This window comes from Neomonachus schauinslandi, chromosome 10 (genome assembly GCF_002201575.2).
Source record: "Neomonachus schauinslandi chromosome 10, ASM220157v2, whole genome shotgun sequence".
In the NCBI taxonomy this organism is placed as follows: Eukaryota; Metazoa; Chordata; class Mammalia; order Carnivora; family Phocidae; genus Neomonachus; species Neomonachus schauinslandi.
The window spans coordinates 39164923-39173859 of record NC_058412.1 but is presented as its reverse complement, the minus strand read 5'-3'; positions in this window follow the sequence as shown (position 1 = coordinate 39173859).

Here is an 8937-nt window from a genome sequence, read left to right as displayed (position 1 = left end):
GTCCTTCTTGGAGAAGATTAAAGAAACTAAAAAAATAAATAAATAAAAAATAAGCCGTCTTTGAGCATATATAGTGATCAGATTGTGGTCTCTAAACATCTTTCCTCACTCAAAGGAACCAAGGCTTCTTGGAGAATTAATTGGCTGTTTCCAGGTCTGGAGCAGGAAATATATAAGAGAAGCCCAGAACGTCTTGTACCAGAAGCCAAGAAAGCTATCAAACACTACGGGGGTCGTGTCAAAAGGACACAGGTGCCAACTTGAAGGAGAACCTACTAGACAGAAGGGGATCATTTGTGCATCAAAATCAAAACTAAACAAATAAACAAAAACCTTGCAATGTATTGCAACACATCCATTATTTTAAAAATCCATAAATTCAAAATGATAATAATAAAAAAAGACATTTGGAGGATGCTTACGGGAAACTAACTCACTATTCTGAGAACTGATAAATAAAGAGAAAGAAATTGTTTAAAAGCTAATTTGGGGGCCTCCCAAAAATAAAGTGAATTTGAGGCCTCGTTGGAAGGCTTCTCATGTACTCCCAAGACTCTCCCTCTGGCTTTCTCCTGGCCTGAATTTCCACCATTAGAGATCCATTTCTTTGGGTGAAGAACACCCTGAGCTGGCTCTCCAAAGTTCTCTCCAAAGTTGAGCTTCTCGGTAGCCCCATCAGATGGTATCCGTTCCAGCAGGTGGAAAGAAGGGCGGAAATGTATATTTTATTGTACATCCCAGGTGATGTGGACCCAGGTGATTCTGTCCCCATTTTCCGGGAAACCCTGGGCCAGGGCTCCTGGATCTTTCCTAGTAGCCTGTGTGACTTGCTGTTCCAGCAGTGCTGGACTGTCATAGCTGAGTGCTCCCAGCTTCTGCAAACTCTCGCAGGCCCCTCTCCCTGGGACCTCTTTACCACTGCCAGGCCCTTCCTTGTGTGGGGAGCTGGCACCACGGAGAAGGGACCCAGCCACATGGGTCCCAGTAGGAGCTCTGAGCTGCTTACTTCTCCCCTCTCCCGTGGCTTCCTGAGCTGTCCTGACATGCCCAGCATCTCATGTGACAACCCACTCACTCCTGGCCCCTGGCACTTGACACCGCTTCTTGGGCTCTCCTGGGCCTGGGACCGTGCATCTCAGCGGAGGGATTCCTCTCTCCTCCCTGGTGCCCTCACAGGACCCTTGTCCCTGGGCAGGAAGTTCTTTGTAGCCCAGCCGATCAGCTCTGCATCTCAACTGGATTTAGGGTTGATCTGTTCTCACTCTGGCGTCTGCTAACCACCTCTCGCTGTCCTCTTTCCCACCCGATCACCTCACCAGCCCCTTCCTATCCCCTGGACCTCTCCCAATCCCTCCCTCCTGCTTCACGGCCCTCCCCTGCTGAAAGGAGCATCTGTATTCCAGGCCTGAGCCCATCCTTCTGCTGATGCCCCTCAGCCCACCTCTTCCCCAGGGACTGAGCACCCGATTTGGGGTTGACCTTCCGAGTGCCATCCCCACACGCTCGGCCCTTGACTAATGGCCCTGGGTTCAGAGCTCTTAGCTCTCCTCTTCAGACACCTGGCCTTCGCCTGACCCCACGGGCAGGCCTGGGCACCAGCCCTGGCCGACCCTAGCCGGCCTTGTCCCCCTGCCACCCAAGCCTGGGTTATGACATCTTTCCGGTGAGCGGCTCTGATTTGAGAAGGCACCCACGGGCATGTGCACACACTAGTGTGCGTGCACGCACCCCCTCCTCATCCCGACACCTCACCCGCTGGCCGTGTTTATTTTCCTTCCTCTAATTTCCCCTTTAGAACAAACACCAGTCTTGTTACACGGACCCCCCCTCCCCCCCGCCAGCAGGTCTCTAGCCTCCCCACCCGCGCCCTGTCCTCCCTCGCAGCTGTGAATGAGAACAGAGTGAGTCTTTTAGCAGGAGGCAGGGGCCTGAATGAATTGATCACAGCCTCCCAGCCAGCAGGGGAGGGGTTGTGAGCCTGGGCCTTTGCTTCTTAGAAACTCTTTGCACATCCGAAGCTCATATATTTCCATGTGCCTCAGAGCAAACGCCTCCCCACCTCACCCTCCTCCTTTCAAATTTTATTTTAATTCATTTTTGGTCCCATGTATTTTGTTTTCTGTTTTCTACAAGGGAGCCTGAATCAGGGCCTCAGAAAAACAAGACTGAGCTGCCAACTGGAAATGTTTGCTCTGGGGGCGAGTTCGGAGGCTGGCGTCAGGCGGGGCAAGATCCGTGCCAGTGGAATGTGATTTGGGGGGGAAGCTGCAGGTCACTCAATCGCTGGCAGCCCGCCCAGGAGCAACTGGATGCTTTCTGGGCTGTGTGTGTGTGTGTGTGTGTGTGTGTGTGTAGACTTTTTTCCCTCATGCAAACAGAGCCCTGGAGATGTGGAGACAGAAGCATTAGGAAGAAACTAGACAGGGGGTTGGAAAATCAGGGAACAGGGGAGATTAGGTGGGTGGGGGTGGGAGGCTGGTGCCAGGATCTGCACAGCTACTTTATCTAGCACCCATTGTGTTCCCGGCCCGGAGCTGGGGGCCCTCAGGAGCGAGGGGAGATATAGACCACCCCTGCTCCCAGTGACTTATAGGCTCCTTGGGGGGAAACAAGGCTCCCAGTTCAGAACACAGCCAGGCCAGTCTGGAAGTTCCCCAGAGCAGGCTGCATGATTGACTGAAGGTATTCAGGGAAGGCTTCCTGGAGGAGGTTTGGTAGGGTCCAAGCCCTGAAGCATGAAGTAGTGCTTTGAAAGGAAAGGAGAGGCGTTCAAGATATTGTTCATGCCAAGCCCTTTACATTGACAATCCCCTTCAGTCCTCCCAGCAACCCTATGAGGGTCACTGATCTTTCCATCTGACTTTGCAAACAAGGAAACTAAGGCCCAGAATAATGAGGGAACTTTGCCAAGCTCCCAGCTCATAGGTGGGAAGCCAGCATTCAACTAACAGCTGTCCCACAGTAAAGTCTCACTTCTCCCCACCACACTGAGGGTCCTTTTCCATTTAGCCAAGTTCCCCAGGTAAGGGCCAATCTTTGTCTTTTTATTCTTTCTATCATCTATCTATCTATATCTATCTATCTATCTATCTATCTATCTATCTATCTATCTATCTATCTATCTACCTATCTATCTATCTATCTATCATCTATCATCTATCTATCTATATCTATCTATCTCTGGAAAGAAAACTGTTAAATTCAAAGTGGGGATCTAAGATGCCAAGGTAGATTTCCCAGAGGCAATGTGACAAGTCCTTAGAGATCAGAGAGGATCCTGCCTGGCTTCACCATTCCCAGGAGGTGGCAGCTGGGCCCCTTGGCAGTCCTGCCAGGTTCCGTCCCAAGCCAGGCCTTTCCTGCAGCCTGACTCACCTTACCAAAGACCCTTGTCCCCTCCCACACTCCCCAGCATACTCCCTTCACATGCCAAGTTCTTTCCCACTCCAGGTGTTCACTCTGGGACTGCCCACTTTGGGGGTCCTCGGAAGTTATGTATGGTACTCTGAGTGGTACATGAAACTCAGGTGAACCAGACAGAATGGATTTCTCCAGCGCAACCAGCATGACCCTAGAGAGTCAGGAGTCAGGAGACTAAGGGCTTCCATGACTTTCCAGAGATATCTAGCAAGTCCTTTCCCTGCTCAGGTCTCCGCTTTCTCAGTTCTATAGTGAGGAGTGGCCTGGATGGACTCTGAGCTGCCACACACTGAAGGAGAGAATCTAAGAATGCAGAGTTGATATGCAGGTGTGGGATGGGAGGTGAGAGGAGCTTGTCTAAGGGGGCCAGCCCACCGCAGAGAGATTCTCTGGCAGAGGAAGCAGGGTCCAACACGGTCTCAGGAGGGAAGAAGGAAATAAGCCAGGCTCGGTAGGACAGAAGACAGAGTGAGGGAGGTGGAGTCATGCTCAGGATGGTTTGACCCAAGCTTGTCGGGTAGAGCTCAGATGGAGAGTAATCTATCTGATTAGGTTGGCTCCAATAGCCACTTGGGGACTTTATTGGCCTGAGGTCAAATAGTTTGTTAGTCTCCCCCACTGGTTCTTTTTACCTAACTGACCATAGTATTAGTAAGCACTGGCTTGGGGTCACCTGGGCCTGCCAGATCACCTACGTTGGTTGAACTGACTCATCAATTCCACAAGACAACTGATTTTACCAATTGTTTCCAGGAAACAGGTAATTGACTGAATTTCACCAAACCCAATGATTGTTCTGGCTTTTCAGAGACAGTCTTTAGATCTTTTTTTTTTTTTTTAAGATTTATTTATTTATTTATTTGAGAGAGAGAGAATGAGAGACAGAGAGCATGAGAGGGAGGAGGGTCAGAGGGAGAAGCAGACTCCCTGCCGAGCAGGGAGCCCGATGCGGGACTCGATCCTGGGACTCCAGGATCATGACCTGAGCCGAAGGCAGTTGCTTAACCAACTGAGCCACCCAGGCGCCCCCAGTCTTTAGATCTTATATCTTTGATCCTCTGCCACATTTAGGCTACCTGCTACTTAGCAACAACAGCCAGACCCCTGAGAAGGCTGGGGTGGGGGGTACTATGAACAATAAGCTTTGGGACTCAGTCTCTCCAACCATAAAATGGGAAGGTTGGACTAGATCACAGTGGCAAACACATGGCATGAATACTACCACTCTTCCTCTTTCATCCACGGCAGACATTGCTAATCAATTATAGGACTCATTCCCATGGGACCCAGATGCAGCCTCAGACTCCTTTTCAACACAGGGCTTTGGGCAGCCCCTACCAATCAATCAGATTTGGCATGCATGATAAAAAGCATTTGTCCTCTGGGCACTAGATGATCTCCAAACCTCCCTCCAGCTGTGCTGATCTAGGATTGCAACTGATTAGGCATCTGAGGGCTCAGCCTGGAGACCACCAGATCGACAGCTGTCCCTGGGGCTTCCCAGGTCTGTGGAGCTGCCCTTGAGCTGCGCCATGGCTGAGCTGGTGCCTTATTAATTTTCCTCACTGCTAATAAATGTGCATTGCGTCAGCTCCGCTCTGCCCCCTCATGTTCTCCGGCTGCCGCCAGCCACAGGGACTTTTTCAGAGAGCTGTAAAAATAGTTTTTTTTAAGGAGCTTGCACAGAAGCAGCCAAGCCTTTTTTGTTTCCTTTCTTTTCTGAGGGAATGGGGGAGATGGGTAGAGAACACTTCACAATGAAGGAATGTGCTCCTTGGGGAATTTAAAGTTGTTTTCCTTTTTTTTTTTTAAAAGGAGTTATCACACTCTGGTTTCACATCTAGCCACAGAGCATGTCTGTGAGGATTGGTAACCGCTCCCAGGAGATCACTGGCTTAAGCCGGGTCTTGTTAGGCTGTTGACAACTTGGTGCTGATGAGCGGAGCCCTAATGAACCGCTTGCTTGCTCCCCGCCTGCCCCTGCCTGCTGACCCAGCTTCGGTGTTCCAGGGGGCTTGATGGCTCATGAGACAGCTTTTCTTGTCTGCGATGGAGGCTAGGCATGCAAGAGAACCCTCTTTCCAATGAGTGAATGTTTTCCATTTCCCCACTGGTGCTCTGGGTTTTGAAGAGGCTTATGTCCAATGCTAAGATGCTAGGGATGGGGAGTTCTCAGGAGTGGTGGGATCCCAGCTCTTTCTCACTCTTCCCATTTCATAGATGAAGAGACTGAAGCTTGCAGTGGTTAGGAAGGCAGGGGAGGCAGGAGCCAGAGGGGAGGGTACTGTGAGCGGAACCTGGGAAGAGAACGCATCTCTTGCCTCCCAGACCAGCAAGTCAAAGCTGCAGAACTCTGACGAGTCTAGCCCAGAGCTTCTTGAGCCTGAGAAATGTAGGCCGTTGTCTGAAAAGACAACACACTGTCACCGAGCCCTATGACACAATTGTACTCTTATGCTTTATGCTTTTAAATCCTTATATAATTATCAACCAAAACAAATCAATAAGTTCATAAACAAAACTACAAAGGTGATAAAACATTAATGACATTAAGTTAGTACGACGGATAATGTTGTTTTGCTGAAACAGAACCCATAGAAGAGGAGCAGAGGAGAAGAAACAGAAGACTCTGGGCCTCTCCCATCAGAGGCCGTTAGGGTGACAGAATCTGGGGGACTGTATGAAGCCAGGCTGAGAGGGCGAGGCCAAATCAGATGCTGCTCAGAGGAAGCTGAGAGCCTGGACACGTAGCTCCTTCAGGGCAGCGCTCCCATCCTCTGGCTAACAGTGTTTCTTCCTTGGGCAGGTCTCCTTGAGGCTCAGATGATCCACCGGCTTTTTGGCAAATTCTCTGAAGTCCAGGCAGTACCACGTGACCATCTCCTCTCTCCTCTACCATCTTGCCCATCGATGAGAAGAACTCTTGCTGGGCTTTGCAAGGGAGCGGGTGCTGCTCCTTCCCGCTCCTATCTCCTTTGGGTGAGAACACAGACCATGAACATGATGCGTAAGTAGACCATATGGTGTGTTAGCAGCAGGAAAGGGCTGGTGGTTCGGTTGTAAAGGGGTCGTGAGGGGAGGCCTCAGCGACAAAATGACATGACAGCAAAGGCTTGGAGGAGGCGAGGGAGCAAGCCGTGGGTGTTTGTCAGGGAGGCGGTCTGCTGGGCCAAGTCTCACTGTTCTCCAGCGTGATTTAAATGTCCCTTCCTCCAGGTAGTCCCCCAGAGCTGTTCTGCCACCCTCAGCCCGCAGCTTTTCTTGCCGCATGGAGCACTTTGCACCGTGTCTTGCAGCTCTTGTCAGACTTGAGTTATCTTTCTCTGGGACCATGAGCCCCTTGAGGTTGGACATCACACCTCCTCCCTCCAGAATGTCCACCCCCCTGAGGGCAGGGGTGTTTGCTCTCTTCACTGCTTATCCCCAGCCTCAGTTGGTGGTCTACAAATGCATACTGATTTGTCAGAGGTGGACCAAGGAGGGGATGGGAATCGTCTGTCATTTGCACTTAAGCTCCCGATATGGACACTTCAACTCTTTGCCGCAGTCCCATTATGAGACCTGAATGGGCCCAAGATCTGTCAAATGACTGGATGACTGTTGATTAAAAACCATTGTCCTCCACTCAGTTTATCAGTCCAGAGGCCAAAAGTCAGAGAAAAGAAACTGAATCTGACAGGACCACCAGTTTCCAGTGGTCAGAGCAAAGCATTCCTGTGACATGATCAGCTCTGTCTCTGGATCCACTGGTTCTCCTGTCAAAGCAGCTGGCTGGGCAATAGTTGAGCAAGCCGACATCCAAACTGTGCAGTGGGCCTTTGTTCATTCAGCAAGTACTTTCTGAGTGCCTACTGTGTACGAGGGATTGTTCCAGAGGCTGGGATATAGCAGTGGACAAGGCAGGCAACAATCCCTGCCTTCATGGTAAGTGCTTGAAAAACTAGAGCAGGGAAGAGGGAGAAAGGGGAGGGATACAAACTTTACATGGGTGCTCAGGGACATAGAAACACCGGAAGGGGTGAGGGAATGAGCCATGAGGATACCTGGGGGAAGAGCCTTGCAAAGGGAAGAGCCAGGGCAAAGATCGCTTGGATAGAGGAAGGTAGAGGGAAGATGGGAAAGTGAGTCCAAAAGAGCTTCCTGCCTGGATGTCTCATCCCTGTCCTCTGGATCAGTGTCCTGCTGATTAATGGTGGCAGTGTGGCCCCTGTGACTAGGAGCTAGGGAGGGACTTTGAGGCCATCAGGCTGACTGTATCCTACTTTCTCCTCACTCCCCTGGGTGGTCCTATCTAGGGCTGCTGTGAGGACGACTCTGGGTGCTCTCGTCATATGCACCCCATTTCCTTCTGCCAATCCAGTTTCCACTCTTCCTCCCTTTCTCGAGTGGCTGACAGACACACCCGCTTTGGAACAATGGGGACAGCCAGCAATGAGGACTCCAGATTCAGGAATATAGAATTTCATGTAGCAAGTGTCCAAGGTTCTATCCATCCAGCTAAGAAGATGTCCTACCAAACTCTCCCCCTGCCAAGCTGTCCTAACCTCACCCATGGGTGTTGCATGTGCACCAAGGAATTGCTGGCCAGGTTCCACTCAGCAAAGCTGGGAGGGCACCGACGCATGGACGCCAAGATCGGAGATCCATATGCCTGAGACCCTCGAATGTCCAGAAGTGGGGCCCTGCCATCTGATCCTGACCTGGAAGGAGCTGGAAGCACACCGGGCTGGTCCAAGGGAGGTCAGTGGCTTCAGCTGAGAGGTGGACAGCAAGAAGCTCACCCAGCCTGGCAGCACAGGCAGGGACAGCCAGGATGCCGAAGGGGACAGCACTATATGTAGCCCAGCTACTCAATCCCCCAGATGCTAGTCCTGAGGTCTCAGGAGGCAGCAAAGCACAATGATTCAAAGCTTGGGATTTTTGGTCAGTTGCCCTGGGTTCAGAGCCCACTTCTGTTATTTCCTTTCTGTTGGTAGATTTTTTCCTCCAGGAACAGCTTCCTTATCTGTAGAATGCATTTACCTCCTTGGGTCATTATAAGGATTTAGAGAAACAGAGGCTATAATCAATCCCTGCATGGAAGTAATGATTGTTGCCTGGCTGCCTAAGCCCCCGAGCTCTTGCCTTCCTTTCCCTTTCTAGCTTCATTCTTGTTCCTTGGACCAGCCATCCAGGGGACGTGGACCCTCCCAAAGGCACCATCGTGCCATGCAGGGTAACATCCAACAGCTGATTCAGTGGGGGATGTTTTTAATGTAGGGCATAGGTTTTCTTGGGGTGTCTGTGTTGTGCCATACCAAGCAGAAGGTGAGACCACCTTGAGCCTCAAAAGCCTTTTTATCCTGGCAACTCTGTGAATTCACAAAATCCATAATACTGTCATCACAGGACTACCACTGCCGGCTTCAAAGTGAGCAAGTTCCTTGTAGGGAGATGAGCGGTACAGGGAGCATCATACCACCAGGGGGCGCTGCCTGGCTGGTCTCTCTCTGTCCGTGCCTTCCCTCAGCCTCCTCT